At 41.4% G+C, this 17807-nt stretch overlaps 1 protein-coding gene and 1 pseudogene across 5 annotated transcripts in view; both read left to right on the top strand.

Annotated features, from left to right (window-relative positions):
• esr2b (estrogen receptor 2b) overlaps window positions 1-17807 on the top strand; it is a 67503-nt gene that overhangs the window by 44056 nt on the left and 5640 nt on the right. The gene's annotated exons all lie outside the window — the stretch shown is intronic.
• On the top strand, window positions 10535-16689 carry LOC146685528 (uncharacterized; annotated as a pseudogene). Its single transcript, XR_014916931.1, has 8 exons — window positions 10535-10771; window positions 11013-11134; window positions 11223-11309; window positions 11469-11566; window positions 11769-11816; window positions 11941-12081; window positions 12356-12473; window positions 12853-16689. The product of XR_014916931.1 is annotated as an uncharacterized LOC146685528 (transcript).

Here is a 17807-nt window from a genome sequence, read left to right as displayed (position 1 = left end):
TACTAAATATTCAATGTTGTTGTGCAGCACGCAGGGCAGATAGCGCACAATGTGTTTTGAAGTAGCAGCCAAGAAAGGTGTAATTTAAGTCTACGAGCAGTGAACATCCGTGTGCATACCTGTGTGGATCAGCGCGCTTGTATTCAAATGGTTTCCACATGTAATGGTCTGCAAGAGGATGTAGCGAGCCATAGCCCCGTCCCGCAGGGCATGAAGCAGGCATGGAGGAGATCCAGGCCCCAGACATCCAGAGGCCTCAGAGTGCGAGAGCCCAAAGAGAACCACCGGAGGGGCATCCGTGCCACCCTCATGGGAAGGGCTGAGGATCCCCAGACGAGGCGTCACCCAGGAGCCACCGAGCAGAAGCTAGAGGTGGCTGCACCGGCGTGCCCGCCGGCTCTGCCGGCAGCCAGCTGTGCCAGAGTGAACCAAGCCGCAGGCCCGGAGGCCCGAGGGCCCCCTGCACCCCGGAGGAGGCCTGACCGAGCAACAGGCGCCAGGCCCCGCCAGGTAGCCACCGGGAGTGAGCCGGTACATACCTGAGTGCCCAGCCCCGGACACCAAGAACCACCAATGCACCGACCCCTGAGGGCATCAGTCACTGGCAGGGAGTGTGGTGAGGGGAGATAGGCCTTGGAGGGCCTGGGAGTTCCCAGAGAGATGGAGTCTAAGACCCGACCTGACATATAGACACAGACAAACAGGCACACACAGACACAAACATACATTCCCACCCTCATGCACACATATACAAACACTCAGCACTCACCCAACGTAAGGATTGACATAAATGGACATGTACACACAATCACACTCCCCAAACATACTCTATACCCCGGGTCCAGGTACCCTCGCCCCCAGAGGGGGAAACAGAACCCAGACCCAAGAGATGTTACCCTTCCCCCCCGGGGTGGAGGCAAGCAGACCGTCCCAGGCTCCACAGCAGCAGGGAGGCCAATCGGACAGCTAACATCTCCTCCCAGCCCCCTTGCCCCAATGGCTAGCAGAGAACGGGGGAGTGTGAAGACCCCATACCTCCCTCCTCCTGCTCATGTGTAGTGTTGCTGCGTGTTGTTCTAAAGTGCATTTAAAACAAGGGAGAGCATGGTGCTGCTGCCAGAGAGCAGCAGGTGTTAGCACGGCCCCTCCCGAGAACCCTCAATGTCTACATGGATTTAAAATTGAGAGCTGGGCACCAGCGCCAGAGGTAGGTTTGAGTACACAGACCGTCCACTGGACGCCGTTAACGTGCCCACCCTCAAGGCCCTATATATATGTGTGTGTTATGAGAGTGTAAGTAATGTGGATGTCTAAGTTGTGAGATAAAATTGAGGCACAGGTGGCCAGAAGGGGACAGAGGGGGGGGGGGGGAATGTCTCCCCTGCACCCTTGTGACACAGGTAGAGACTCCAAGGCCCTACCTGTGTGGGTGAGTGTGGTGGAGCGGGAAGAGGGAGGTAGCCGGGGATGGGGAGGAAAAGGAGGGAGGGGAGGATGCCCCTCCCTAGGGCCAGCTCCCCCGCTGACTCCAGTAGGCACTCCCGTCCTCTGGTACCCACCAAGGCAAGGGAGCCCAGGTCCATCCAGACCGGGGCCTACGGTAGCACTGCCAAGCCCCACAGGACCCGGGGCAGCCCACCCTACCCCACCGCAGAGGAAACTGTACCCACCCCAACATTCAATCGTCTCCCAGACTACACAAGACAACAGACACCCAGGTTAAGTTTATTCTCCACCTCTCCTATGTCTCTCCCCCACCTGCAGAGTGGACTCCTGCAAGGATGGAACAACCTCCCAGCACGGAGGCGAAGCACCCCCGAACCCCAAACTCCCACGCCTGCCCCGGATCCACTCAGGGGCAGCCAGGCCACCAGGCCAGTAACCTACGTCCACCAGTACAGACCATCCTCCAGCCCCCCTGCACGCAGCCACAAGGAGAACAACCTCTAAGAGCGACCAGAGCCACTAACCAGGTTATGAACACAACCCCCGGGTTAAGCCCTCCAGGGATAATGTCTCTAGGGGTCCTCCAGGCGCCCTAAGCCCATCCCAACTCCATATCAACCACAGTAGCTAAGGCGGGACCAAACCACGACCCCCTACCCCCGCTAGGTGATGGAGCCGATCAAAGGAGCCCAGAGGGATTGATCTAATGTGGTGGCAGAGGCTATATCGAGACTAATGTGATCTATTAGAAGGTTTCTATATTGGCTAGAATTAAGATTATTTTTATTTTTCCAGTTCATGAGGACCGTTTTCTTGGCGATGCATAGGGCAGTAAAAACCATGTGGCCTGTATTAGTTTCTGTAGTGACCTCATCCTGTTTCCCCAACAAGCATACTAAAGGGTAGGTTGGAATTTTACATTTCAGACACTTTGATAAGTCTTCACATATCTCGCGCCAAAACTTCTGCACTGGTGGACAGAACCAAAGAGCGTGAATGTAATTGTCTGGTGTATTGCCTTGACAGTGTGAGCAGTTGTTGGAAGATGTAAAGCCCATCTTGAACATCCTATGACCTGTATAGTGCACTCTATGTAGTATTTTGTATTGTATTAATTGCAGACTGGGATTTTTAATCAATTTAAAGGTTTTTAAGCATACCTGAGACCAGAAGTTTTGGTCTAAGCTGACCGATAAATCTGCTTCCCACTTTGCAATAGGAAGGGATATTGATTCATCTGTTTTAGAAAGTGTTCTGTATATTTTAGATAATAATTTGGGGGATTTAAGAGTAAGGAAATGTGCCGCACTTGGTGGTGTTTGTAATTCAACTTGACTGAGGTTAAATTTCTTTTTTACTATGGATTTAATTTGTTGATATTCTAAAAATCTTTTCTTGTTGATCCCATATTGTGCAACTAGTCTGTCAAATGGAATAAATTCTGTTCCCTCTAATATTTGTTCTAAGTATTTAATTCCTTTACAACTCCATTTTGGGAAATTAATCATATTATTGTTTTATAATATGTCAGTGTTATTCCAGATAGGTGTACGTTTGCATGGGATTAATGAAGACTCCGTTATTTTTAGAAACTCCCACCATGCTGTCAGAGAAAAGCTGATGTTGATACTTTTAAAGCATTCACGTCTTTTGATGTTTGAGATAATAAATGGTAGGCCTGAAATCTCTAGATCCTTGCATAGTGCCTGTTCAACATCTAGCCAGGGCTCATCTAGGAAGGTATGTTTTAACCATTCTGAGATGAACTGAAGCCTGTTGGCTAAGAAGTATTGGTGAAAATTAGGCAGATCTAATCCTCCTCTATCCTTGGTTCTTTGTAGCGTTTGTAAGCTGATACGCGGGGGTTTATCTTTCCAAAGGAATTTGGAAATATATGAATCCAGAGATCTGAACCAATCTTGTGATGGTTTGTTAGGGATCATCAAAAATAAGTAATTTATTTTTGGCAAGATCATCATTTTTATAGTGGCGACCCTTCCCATGAGTGATATGGGTAGAGATTTCCATCTAGTCAGATCGCCTTCTACTTTCTTTAGAAGTGGGATGTGGTTTAATTTAGTTAAGTCTGAAAGCTTAGGAGAAACATTAATACCTAAATATTTAATATTTCCAGACTGTAATGGGGCAGAGGAAGAATTATGGAAGGAGCAGTTGATGGGAAGAACTGTAGATTTTGGCCAGTTAATTGAATAATCTGAAACTCTTGAAAACCAGTTTATTAGAGTAATTACCTCAGAGAGGTTGGTTTGTGTGTTTTGCAGAAAAAGCAACACATCATCCGCATAGAGACTGATTTTATGTTCTATGCTCTTACATTTTACGCCCTTAATTGTTGTAGCCTGTCTAAATGCTGCTGCTAGAGGTTCGATAAAAATTGCAAAAAGTGAAGGGGAGAGTGGGCATCCCTGTCTGGTGCCCCTCAGGAGACAGAAGCTGGAGGATGTCTGGTCATTTGTTCTGATACGAGCTGTTGGGGAATTGTATAATATTCTTATCCAGTTTATGAAAGAGTTTCCAAAACCAAATTTGTGTAAAGTTGCGAATAAAAATTTCCAGTTAACTCTGTCAAATGCTTTTTCTGCATCTAGAGATAATATTATGGTTTCGATGTTTTTATTGTATGAGTAGTCTATTAAATTAAGTAATCTACGAGTGGTTGTTGAGGAGTGCTGACCTTTTATGAAACCAGTTTGGTCAGGATGAATTAAGAGGGGGGTTATTTTCTCCAGTCTCTTTGAGAGAGCTTTGCAGATTATTTTAAGGTCTACATTTAAAAGAGAAATTGGACGATAGCTTGAGGGAAATAAAGGGTCTTTGCCTGGTTTTAGCAGGAGACTAATGTTGGCAGAATTCATATTTGGTGGTAGTCTGCCCTTTTCCTCGATTTCCTGCAACATGCTGTGGAATACTGGTGCCAAAATTGTCCAGAATTCTTTGTAGAATTCTGCAGGGAAGCCGTCTGGACCTGGAGCCTTATTATTGGGCATACTTATCAGGGCTTCCTGGAGTTCACCTGGCGTCAGTGGCGAATCCAGTGCCATTGCTTGACTGTCTAGTAATTTTGGAAGAGTTACGTTGTCAAGAAACAAATCAATTTCATTTTTAGATGGGTTTATTTGTGGTAAATATAAAGTTTCATAGAAATCCCTAAAAATGTTGTTTATTCTTCCAGGGTCATATATTGTGTTCCCCGATAAATCTTTAGCAGCACATATAGTTGTTTTTTCTTTCTTTATTTTTAACTGGTTAGCTAGAAATCGACCTGATTTGTTACTGTGTTCAAAATTCTGCAAGCGAAGTCTTTGTATAAGGAATTGTGTTTTTTTATTAATAATTTCATTTAATTCTAGTTTTGTTTTGCGTATTTTGTTCAATGTTTCCTGATCTTGGTCGCACGCGTAGGCTTCTTCTAGTGATTTGATGGTTTTTTCTAATTCCTGAATATTTTTGTTTTCTTCTTTCTTTTTGTGTGATGAGAAAGAAATTATTTTACCTCTCATCACAGCTTTCCCTCCTTCCCATAGAACAGAAGCAGATATTCCGGGAGTGTCATTAAAGTCTAAATATGAAGTCCATTCCTTTTTAAAATATTTAATAAAGTCTTCGTCTTTAAGCAGTGATGTATTAAATCTCCAGTTTTTACTTGGCGTAGTATTATTCTTGTGCATTAGTGTTAAAGATACAGGAGCATGATCGCTGACAGCTATAGGATGAATCTCAGTGTCTGAAATGTCACTCAGCAGTGAGCTGCTGACCAAAAAATAATCCAGACAAGAGTAGGAGTGATGAACATGTGAGAAAAAAGTATATTCCTTACTGTTGGGGTGAAGGGAGCGCCATGCATCGCGAAGGCCAAAGTTGCTCATATACTGTTTGATTATATTTGTGGATTGCCAATTGCGCTGAGTTCCTGTTGTGTTGAGCCTATCCATTTCTTCATTTAGTCCAAGGTTGAGGTCGCCGCCAAGAATGAGTGTGCAATCGAGGTGTTCAGAGAGTGCACTAAAAAATCCGTGGAAGAATGAGGGTTCATCAACATTTGGACCATATATACTTACAATACATAATTTTTTGTTCAATATTGATAGTTTAATAATTAGAAATCTACCCTCTGGATCTATAACTGTATCGAGTACTGTAAAATTAACATTTTTATGTATTAAAATTGCTACTCTCCTTTGTCTAGAATTATAACAGGCTGCAAACACGTTAGGAAACTCAGGTGTTTTAAGTTCGTTTAAACCTGTGACAGGTCTGTGAGTTTCTTGTAATAAAACAACATCTGCCTGTAGTTTTTTAAGCTGGTTAAATATCTTTAACCTCTTTCCTCTGGAGCCAGCTCCATTTACATTCCATGTGACAAACCTCAGCATGCCCATAATTGTGTGTGTATGTCTAATGATGTATGCTGGGTGTTTCGTTTAGACAGGTGGAGAGAATGTGGAAACATCACTTGTTTGTAAATAGAAAGAGAAAAAAAAGTGTGGTGAGAGGCACCGTAAGTCTGACTATGTGTGTGAATATTCACTAATATGAACATGCGTGGCTTGCTTATGTGTCCTGCAAGTCTGTGCGTGCTGTGAGGCTGTTGTGAATGTGCTGCCGTTGAGCGGATGTGTTTGCGTGATCGTGGTGTGAAAATATGGAGAAATAGAGGGTGCTGTTTGTAGGTGAGTGGGGAAGTAGGTGATCACAGCAGTGAAAGACAAGAGAAAGAAAGAAACCACATGAACTGTGAGCAACAACAACAAAAAAGAAACGAAACGGAAACATTCCAATTAAAGTAATGACGGAGGGTGACGGTGTTATATCTGCTATGACATCATATTGATATTACTAGGTTAAACCCATGTTAAAGGAGAAAGTGTGAATGAATAAGAAAAGAGTGTAGCGGGTTCTTATCTGGAGTGCAGTCAATATAACCACGGTGTGGTGCCGGGGTCGCGGTAGAGCTGTCCGTCCACGTAGAGCCGGTCCACGGCGATGACAGCATGGGAGCCTTTCTGGATGAAGCTACGTCGAACTGGGAACAGGACCTTGCGTCGTTCCAGGATCTCTTTGGGGAACTGGTCGTTCACGCTGAAGTCCGTTCCTTTCAGCTCTCTGCCGCGACTCTTCACCTGTTCCTTCTGTTTGAATTGACCGAATTTGGCCACAATAGGTCGTGGTCTCCCGGTCCGCGACCTCACGCCCCCCAAGCAATGCACTCTATCGAAGTCGATGTTCTTTACGGTGTCCTCCGGCAGCTTCAGGTGGATTTTAATGAAGCTTTTCACCGTTGCCTCCGCGTCCTCTCCGGCAGATTCTGGAATACCAGAAAACACAAGATTATCTCTCATGCTACAGGCTTGTAGATCGATAACGGACTCTTTTATTTTTTTATTTTCAATGTTTAGCTGGGTCACGTTATCAGTGAGAGATTTGACCGACTCCCGTAGCGTGGCATTTTCAGCGGCAAGCGTTTCCACCTGCTGCTGGCTGAATTCCAGGGATTCTCTCAGAGATTTAAATTCCCAGTGTAAAATCTCCACCAGGGACAGCCTCGCATCGAAACTGGACAATCGCTTGTCGATTGACTCCAGGATGTCTGCGATGTCTTTGCCGGCAGGCGATGTTGTACCGGGAGAGTCTGATGGGCGACATCTCTTCGATGACGGTGTCTCAATTTTGGCCGGGGAAGATGCACTCTGGGCCTTCTTCATTACTAAATCTTGAAAACAGCGGTCGATGTAACCTTGGAGAGCGTCTAAACTCTCCCCGTTGTCCTCCAGGGTGTTAGAGATGATAGGACAGATGTTGTTAGTTATATGACAGTTGATTAGTATATTTGGTAATACTGAAGCTTGAAAAAAACTTTGTTAAACTCTATGCTACCATTCGCTTTTTTTCCGCCAAATCTCCGGCGTCTGACGTCACCTACAACATGGGTCGCTTACCTTACCCGTCACTTACCCTATCTCAAAAAGCTTCTAAAACAGTCAGTGATCACTGTTGACCTCCCTTGGCTTTTATTACCGCTAATCATTTATTTAAGCCAGTGTTGCCAACTTAGCGACTTTGTCGCTATATTTAGCGAGTTTTCAGACCCCTTAGCGACTTTTTTTCTAAAATAAGTCGCTAAAAAAAGACATGAAAGCGCGTATCGCTTTTACTCTCAACAAGCAGCGGGTGCTGTAATGCAGTCAGTTCTTCTTTTACTCTTATGCTGTTTTGTCCATCACAAGGTTTAAAACTACTTATAAACACACACACAAAGTAACTCCACCAGAGTGCCAATTTTGGGTCACTTTTACTGGTCCAAGCCCGGGTAAAGGAGCAGGGTTGGAATTGTGACATTAAAAAAACCAATAATTGCTAAAAGAAATTTAATTTGTAGTTCTAAATAAACTCTAAATCCATTTAGGACGTTTTTACTCACTTTATGTCTCTTCCACGATGTTATTTCTCTCTCCAACAACATAGGTTACAATTGGATTAGCATGACCAATTATGCAAATTAGGCGATGACGTCATTTAGCGACTTCTAGCGACTTTTAGGACAACCAATAGCGATTTTCCTTACTGAGGAGTTGGCAACACTGATTTAAGCTCAGTTTTTAAAACCTTAGGATGTAGCTACAGCCCATCCCATGCAGCAGTATATGAATGACTAACCTCGTATTGTGGATGGATTATCGCAGTTGTTCTCCTGGCTGAAGTTTGGTCCTTTTACAGCATCCTGCCATGCGATTACATTTGTTCCTAACCACCGAGAACACTCACGTTAACTTTTATCGAGTGGAAAAAAAAGTTAGCTTGTTTATATTATGCAGCTATGTACAACTACATAGCTGTGTCGTAGCGGTCACGTAGCACATCATTATATCCCACAAGAGCAGTGGCTGCAGCCAGACCCTTCTCCATTATATACCAGCTAGCCAAACTTCAGTAACCCTACAAACGTCACTGCTGTTTAGTTTTCTGTCTTCATTTATGTTGGAAGTGATAACAGAGCTGTACGTTTTAATTTGTTTCCAAAACCCCGCAGTCAGGACATGCTATATTGTATTTAGATAGAAGCTAGCGAGCTAACTCCCTGCTAACTTCTAACTCCGTTAAATGTCATAAATTCCGTTTTCATGGATGCCTGTTAGTTAAACTCAATTGTTACACCTGGTAAAACAGAACGCTGATCATTTTATTAAAGATGAAAGACTTTAGACAGTTTTTCAACTCTCAGTAATGCCATAGTGATCATTTGATATATGGACCTGCAGCGGAGTTTAGGTCCAGACACGGCTAGTGACGTCAGACTGAACAATTGGATAGTACATGAAGTGTCGATTTAAGCCTAATGCTGCAGTGCGTCTCCTACGCAGACGGCGGCAGTGGCTCGAAATAAAGTAAAGGCACCAACAAGTGTAAAACACTGGGCGCGAATAACGTTTAGGTGCTTGTGAAGGGCATGGCTGCAGGAGACAAGTCCGTTTCTGAGTTACTCAGAGAAGTTGCTAACCGCTTAGATTGTACGACTTCACCTCAGTCTGAGAGAGTGTTGCAGCAGCGTACTGGAGATGAAGCGGTCCCTGGTCCAAGTTCTCATCAAAACAGCACAATGTTAACGTTAGCAAACGCTAACGCTATCACAGCTAGCTCCACTCCACGAAACACTGTTCAGGGTAAGTAACGATGTTATTACTGCTTGGTTAGTCTGTCTGCCAAAAATGAGCTTTTTAATCAGTTCAGTCACAAATTTTTTTATACTGTTTTTATCATAGCAAAGAACTTAATAAATTAGGTAAGAGAAGATAATCGTCTTCTGGGTTAATGTCTGTATCACTGTTTACATTGTTGCGGGTAATAGTTAAATCATGACGTTTTAAAGTGTCTTATTTTCTCTGCTAATATGGAAGTCAAGTAATCTATGTGAATGAAAATAAAGCAATTCTAGTTCAATGTAGTGATTTTGTAAGCGGGTATAATACTTGCAAATTAAGTAGCAATTAATCTAAGCTTTTAGAATGTTTTCTATAATATTGTTTTTCCCTTTTTAAAGCTGAAGTCGCAAGACTGTTTGCCCCTTACAGAGTGAGGCCTTCCTCAGCGCCACTTTCATCTCTGACCTCGCATTCTTCCAAGAAAGCATGCCGCTCCATTTACACACACCTTCTTCTGTTTACATGATCATATGTCAGACACAGTGCCAGCTTCTGTCAGTCTGCCCCAGGGCAGCTGTGGCTACAATTGTAGCTTGCCTCCACCAGTGTGTGAATGTGAGAGTGAATGAATAGTGGTATTGTAAAAGCGCTTTGGGTGCCTTGAAAAGCGCTATATAAATCCAATCCATTATTATTATGACCCAGAAGTGGTCAAGGCAAAGATTGAGGATACCTTCCCTCAGCTAAAAGACACAGGAGGGTTTGAACTGCTGAGAATCTCTGGTACAACACGAAGCTGTAACCTGTGCACAATCCCAAGCCCAGACACTGGATATACAGTGCGATATCTCCGCAGTCCATTGAGTGGAATTGGACAAGCTTTGATCTATATAAGGCCACTGCAGAAAAGTATTGATTTGGAAGGCGTGAGTAATGACTAGGGTCAGAATATGTTATTTGCATGTATTAATAAACTAGTTCAAATGGCTAGCTAAGCTCAACTATGTGTCAAATCACTTTAGCTGTCAGCTGGTTAGAAACATGACTGCATATGAGTAATAATGGTTCTGAATGTATATGTAAGCAATTGTTAGAAAAGGTTTAGAAGGAGATATGTAATTTTGTGTTTACAATTTGTTTCTGCTTCTCACGTTGGCAAATGCGATTGCAGAACTGTCAAAATATTTTTTATCACAGTATGCACCAAATGTATATATATATATTTTTTATCTCCATATTCTCTGTAGAGCCTGACAACCCTCCAGCAACAAGGACCCCCCACAAAATGCCTGAATTGTGACATTAACATTCCTTTAAATAAAATGAAAAACAACATCACTAAATCCACAAGGTAAGGAACATCTTTGATTTTCTATATATTTTAGTATATAGTGTGGAAACTAAGTAAGTCCACTTTATATATATTGGTGATGGATGTTGAAATCTCTGCCAATCCCTCTCACAGTTCATTGAGTGGTCCTGAACCTCAGTCTGTTACTGAAAGTCAGGCTAGGCAAACTCGTAGTACAACAGCAAGGTCAGAGGTCCCATCCTGTAGCAACAGTGATGCCTGGAATCTGTCCTGCGGGGTAGAGGAACCAGATAGTATCATCTTGGAATCCACCATAACCTCAGCAAGAGCAGAGCAATCGTCAGGTGATATGGTGGTAGTGCAGGAAGATGCATCTCATCAAGATGAAGAAAAGTCACTTCTAGGGGAAAAACCAGGTAGTCACAGGAATTAAGTTAGGAAGATACCAGATAAATGGCAAAAAATACATATATTTTATTTCCTTTGATTCATGTGATCCATGCAAATGTGTACCTTTCAGAGTGGAAATGTGAACAAGATGCAACCAGAGCAGCCTGGCTCTATAAGTCCGAGTTACTTTCAAAGTATGAGACCAGAAAGGCAGTAGTCCTGCAAATGGACTTGCGGGAAAGTATTGTGGATCAACAGAGATCACTTATCTCCCTCTACAAAGCTCCAAAGGTAGAGTGGGCGGGCCCTGTCAGCTGCAAACTGGAAGGTATTTTTTCTGTATTGTGAAAACATTAGAAATCCAGTGACTGACTAATCCGAAACTTCACAAGTTTTTTTCTTCTTCTTCCTTTTAGGGGATGTTGCTGTTGGAGAAGGGGTGAAGAGATTCTTCTTCTCAAAGGCAGTTTCTCTAGTACAGTCTGGTTTGCATTTGAATTTTGGTATGTATGAAACTAGACTGGGCACATGTATAGTGGATTAAATAAGAGAATATTTCATCATGTAAAGAAAATGTATTTGTTATGTAAATGAGTTAATTGTGTTAAAATTACTGCCTGGATTTCTCATACTCACCATAACCTAGATGTACTCTTTTCAAGGAACACAGATCTTACAAGACTGTTTGACGGTGAGCCAGAACACTTGACTCCTTCCACTTCTCAGACCTTGCTTGAGAGTGACATGTTTTTGGTGGCAGGTAAGAAAGTTATGTACAGAAATAAGAGGAATAGTAATTTAAAATAATACATGTGCAGCACTAAAGGAAAAAGCATTACTTGTGTTACATTATCCTAACTGTAACCATAAAGATGAAAAATAGATTGAATACAGTTACAAAACTGTTTGTCTTTACCCCCATGCAATGTTAGGCTTAGTGAATTTATTATGTTTGATCTTAGGAAGAATAATGGGACATTCATTCATTCATGGTGGACCGTGTGTGTCTGGTATAAGTCCTGCAATTTGAAATGCTTTATCAGTACAGTGGATGTTCTTTAAGTATTTAACATTTAAAGTGTGTTTTACTTTACGGACTCACACTTCAGTTTTGGTTTGGTCTCACTGTTGTAGGTCATAACACGAACAAGCCGTCAAGTCAAGCAGCTGAGGAAAGGGCTTCAGGAGACCATGGTATGGCCGCTTCTGACAGAAAGATCAGACATCATTCCTCTTTTCTTACCAAGGGACTCAGAGACTGCTCCCTGTTGTGAGGTAAAGTCAGGTCACATCTTTTAACATCTGAACAGTAAAGGTATTTGGTTAATTTATGAAGGATGAACATTAATTGTTGACACAAAACAGCAATATACTATTTTGTATGCTTGGGCTAGTCGAACAGCTGGGTTACATTTAATAAAAATACACCTAATGTTGCTGACGCTCTTAAGACTACAAGATAAGTAAAGATATAAAATGATAAATTAAGCTTATTTTATCTTGTTGCATTTCAGAGAAAAAATTAACCAAGGTGAACTATTTTATGCAGTCTATTCTAGAAAGGATAGTGTGGCCTGCCACAGAAGATGAAGATGAGGAGGAAGAGGAATGCTCTCTTGAGGATAAATGCAGAGTGGCAGGCTACCTTTGGTCCTTCATTGAAAATGGTAAGTCTGCTGCGATAGGTATTTTGCTATTGGTTTTCTCTGATTATACTTTGGTAAATTACATACAGTCCAGTGATCTCGGGTCATTAACAAAGTACACTATAGTATAATTTAGTTTTCTTATTTGCTCCATACTGCCTCCATGCAATACATAAAAAACAGAGTGGTGGCATTATCAGTTGCATTATAATTGTATATAACTACTTTTAGCTTTGTTACCAAAAAAATTATCTATGACAGCTACAACAGCAATTTGAGTGCGGCAAAAATGTCTTGTGCTCTTTATGTAATTGTTCATCTTTTATGGTATTTCTCCATAAAAGACTCAAAATAATGAATATAGGATGTCATTATAGTTTAAAACAATCTTCTGTTGCAGCGTCTTGTGCACAACGAAAAGCCCTCATCAAGTTTTGGACAGGATGGGAAGTCTTGCCGAGAGAAATGACTGTGGAAGTGGTCAACAGTAGTCTTCCACCTGTTTTGAAGTACTACGTCTTCCTGCACACTACTGTACCTATGAGTCATTTCTAATGGACATTCAGGTGTGTCTCAACTCTACTGACTCAGGTTTTGGTCTGGTTTAGGATTGATTCCATAACCACATGGTAAGATTAGACCATTTTTCTTTCTTGCATCACATTACTGTACTCGGTGTTCAAAGAAACGGACAATCTAGTGAGTTCTAGTTCCTTTAATACACTTGACAGTGTAAAATACACAGTACAGGTGAGCATTTATTGCTTTTTGTCAGTTTATATTAAAAAGAGTTCAGAAAACAAAATTATATTATTATATATTTATAATATATATTATATTATAAATTACACAGTATGTTTATTTTATTCTCGCTACTGGAAAACTTATTTGCATTAAGATGTTATACTACTTTACCGTGTGCATTGTATTAAATCTGCTCAGAGTTGACATGTACTGTACATCCAAGAAATGAATATCAAATCAAATCACTTATTTTATTGTCACTTATTTTTATTATTATTATTAAAGTGACAGCTGTGTAAAACAAATCCTGTTTTATAGCCACTCACTGTTTTGTTGAAAATGAAATCGGTTATGCTGTTTTGAGTCAGTATTAGCTACAAAGCCATAGATGTAGAAACTTAAAAAAGGGGTGTGAACATATTGCACCTGCTTACTTTGAAGAGTTAAGGTGTGGTATCAAACATAAGTTTGAGTGACTGAACAGTTTCACAGTAGGTATCCAAAGCTTGACTGAGTGAAACCCTGTTGTTTGGTAGCACAGCAAGCTCTCGTTCACTCAGTGCACGTGGGAGCTGAATCTCAGGAATGGTGATCTCATTTGATGGGCGGTGATTATGTGGTCCTGTCCAGTCCACACCATAATCCTCATCAACCTGAAAGACCATGCACATGTTTTAAATCTAAACTGAAGAGGTGATTCCTGCAGCTGTTCCTAGATGGACTTATTGAGTCTGTCAGGGCCTATGTGAGTTTCTTAGGCATAATTATTCATTCACCCATTCTAGGTCAGGATTGGTTCTCTTCAGGTATAACAAATTTAACTTTGTTTAAAGTATTGCCATCTATACCTGACAGATTGAATAAAAGGAGAGAATGGCTTGAAAGACATTTTCACTTACAGGAGAAATATTTGGTACACCAACTCGAACAGTAGAAATAAACTCATCTCAACTACAGATAGTAGAGTTTTACATAGAAGAACAAATACGGATCAAATAGTCATGTACCTGTGACAAATCTTGTCCCTCCTTTCTGTGCAGCAACCAGAGTTGCAGAGGTGAATGGTTGTTTGCTGTTCTGAGTCCGTGCTGATTCCATGCTTCCTGGAATGACTGAAGATGATGTTGAATGTGATGCAAAAAGCATCTGTGCAGTGCAAACAAGTCAATTTCTTCACCAGGGTTGAGCAGTCCTTGAATCTCCAGCTGGGTGAAGATTGTGTAGAAAAGGTCAAGGACGTTTTCATATACATCCCTCCACAGGCGCTCAATGCTATAAGACACAGTGAGGGAAATTGTTCATTTATGGTTTTTCAGGCATTCCTACGTCAACAGCCTTCCAAGTCAATTATTAGTGTAGTGTTAATGTGCTGTGAAACCAGTCAATTATGCTCAGAAACCATTTGTTTTATTACAATTGCATGTGTGAAAACAATGTAAGACAGGCCATCAATTTACTTGTCCTTACCGCTGGTGTGAGAGTTCCTGTTCTCCCCCATTGTCTGCACCATGAAATGTGCAACCTTCACATTTTCCCCTCCTTTGTCTGACCTGGAAAAAAAGTAGAGAAGTTTTGATCCGAGTCAGTGAGAGTAACAATCTGAATATAACTACTGTCCAATACAGAGTTTTTTGGCATACTGTATTTGTTAAACACCTCTTACCGGACGGTATGCCATATTGTCTGATTGCTGACAAGAAACCATCAAAAACTGTTGTAACTTTGTTGTTGGTGGCAGCTTTAAGGTAGACAATTAACCTCGAAAAACCATCTATCCCACCATGGACAACAAATCTCCATCTGACAAGGCAGAATTAAAAAAAACAAAACAAGAAAAAACATTGTCATGTCCCCAGTTACATACAAGCAAGACCAATATTTCAGTTCCATATAAAGTGACAACATGTTATAACAGGAATGTAAAAGAAATAATAGAAGGGAAACTTAAACACTTTACAGAAAGATCTGTAGTGCAAGGAATCACATGCATAATGTAAAGCCTCAGACATGACTATAGCAAATCCTGTAAATGGCCTTATATGACAGCATTTAAGATGACATTTACAAATTCAAGGCTTCATTTTACAATTTTATACATGCATCCTGTTACTTCAATGGAATTGGGAAAAGGTGATGCAAGCACTGACCAAATTAGTTTATGATTTCCATCGATATGCCAAAGGTGATTTGGTGCTGGTACACTGTACTGACGACGCCTTGCAGTCTAAATAGATAACCGTGGCATCATGACCCCTTCTGGATTGACTCGTCTCATTGAATCCATCAGTCGAAATCCTGATTAACAAACAGATCATGTCTTAGTACTACCAACTACAAAAAGACTGTATTGTAAACACTGTAATGCTTATGAGACAGATCTTCATTGCTTCAGGTAAGTATCCAGGTGCTGTACAGATTTACTGAGGAGAGGGAATCGTGTACAAACTGGTTCAAACAAGAACATAACTGCATAACAGTGATACGAACATGCCTAGTCATTTTTGATGCGTACATTATAATATCACATCATGGCTACACTGACACATGCTTTCTGGGTGTTTGGATATTCAAACAATATCAGCTTACTTTGAATGTGTATGCCTCTGGATCGTAGATGTCCCATCATCATTCTGCAGCCGGCATTTGGGTAATGACGCTGAATGTCCAGCACTTTTGCATCCAAGTCCTCATTCCCAATAGAAGAATACCTATCAGATTTTCTGCACATAATTTTTTTTTTTTTAGTATAACAGCAAGTCTCAACAAAACAATGTATTCTTGTTTTAGCTTTACTGAAGACACCAGAGAAAGTATGATATTTAAAATGCTGCTGTAATAGACAAAACCATTTCAATAAACTTGCTATTTAACATCAACTTTGTTATGTGTTATCAGAGAACAATTAGCTGCAAACAGCAATGAAACATTCAACTATGTACTATTTAAAGCACTAATGACCCTGCTGTCTACCAAGATGTGATAAGTAAGTAGACTGTGGAAAGCTGGTGGGTCTACTCTGTGTAAAAGGTTCCTACAGGTTCCAGTGCCCCCAGTCTCCGAGTTAACACACTCTAACAGCTAACACTGCGCCGGCTAAACGTGTCTCAACAACGAGATGGCGCCGATAGCTTTAGCCGTAGCTGCCCCACTTATTTTAGACATTCACAATAAAAAAGTAAGCGATAATATTTCAATATCAAACGTCATAATTAAGGTCAATATCTAAATAATGCTGTGTACAGACTCACACAGGTGTTAAATTACAGCATAAACTTACTTCAGACATTCCTTTCGACAATGCTGTCATCGATGCTAACATCTTGAAGAGCAATTATAATCCCAAGCATTTCAGAAACATCATCTAAACGACTCAAAACAGTATCTACAGGTAAATGATCCCTCTCTATCTGATCTCCTAAAATGAGCAGAATTGACTGAAGTTCACACCAGACCGCCATCTATGGGCTCAAAATGTGGTCATAAATATTTTGTACTTGTTAAAAAGATTTGTATGTGTAAAAGAGATTTGTGTGTGGACTTAGCCCAAAAAAACCCTGCAAGTTACAAGTACGAATTTTGACTCTATTTTCCTTCCTTTCATCTGATTGGTCAATGTCATGTCAATCACAAATGTAACAATCCAATCAGAGAACAGATGGGTTTGGCTGTCGGAGGGGCGCTTTTTTGAACTGCAGGTCCTTGAAGGGTGATACAGTTTGAAGCTGGAGGATCTCTATATAAATATCCGATAGCAGTTAGGTCCCCTAACTTTCAGCAGCTGTTGAAAGGATAAAGTTGTGCTATATCAGTGGTTAGAAATACCATTATTACTTTAGGATTAGTTTAACACAAAGTCAGGGCTGACCCAGGACCATTGCTGTGAGTCACAGTGCGCAGCATAAAAGTCCATTCACATGGGACGCAGGATGTGCTGCTAATGCTAACTGCTAACTAAAAGCAAAGGATCCAGAATTTGTTACGCTGGCTGCTGGGCTCTGTGGGTTTTTGCAGCAGCTCTACCTGTACTAGATGCACCTGCTCCTTGTCTTTTCTATCTCTGACTTTATGTCCTCTACAAGAGTTTCTGTTTTTTTTTTGCTGGTTCTTCAAATGTTCAATAAAAACATGTATGCTAATTCATAACGAAGAAAGCTTTGTAATGAAGACTGTCATTTCCAAAACACTGCCCGCCCCCACCCCGTGGTCCGCAGCGCTGTTGAAAAGGCTGGGGAAGTCCCTATATTAAACACGTAGACCGGTGACACAAAAATCACCAAACTCGGACGACCACAGACTGTTTTCCTTCGTGGTGATGAAGGAAAACGCTGGGTTGGCATGAAAACGGGCATTTATTCCCTTCAAAGACCTGCAGTTCAAAAAAGCGCCCCTCCGACAGCCAAACCCATCTGTTCTCTGATTGGATTGTTACATTTGTGATTGACATGACATTGACCAATCAGATGAAAGGAAGAAAAATAGGGTCAAAATTCGTACTTGTAACTTGCAGGGTTTTTTTGGGCTAAGTCCACACACAAATCTTTTTTACGCGCACACAAATCTTTTTTACGCGCACACAAATCTTTTTTACACATCCAAATCTTTTTTACGCAC

This window comes from Copadichromis virginalis, linkage group LG19 (genome assembly GCF_057382275.1).
Source record: "Copadichromis virginalis isolate Kocher_CV1m ecotype Utaka linkage group LG19, C_Virginalis_male_GT1.1, whole genome shotgun sequence".
Lineage (NCBI taxonomy): Eukaryota > Metazoa > Chordata > Actinopteri > Cichliformes > Cichlidae > Copadichromis > Copadichromis virginalis.
The sequence above is the reverse complement of the archived record's forward strand: the minus strand, read 5'-3'. Positions and strand labels throughout refer to the sequence as shown.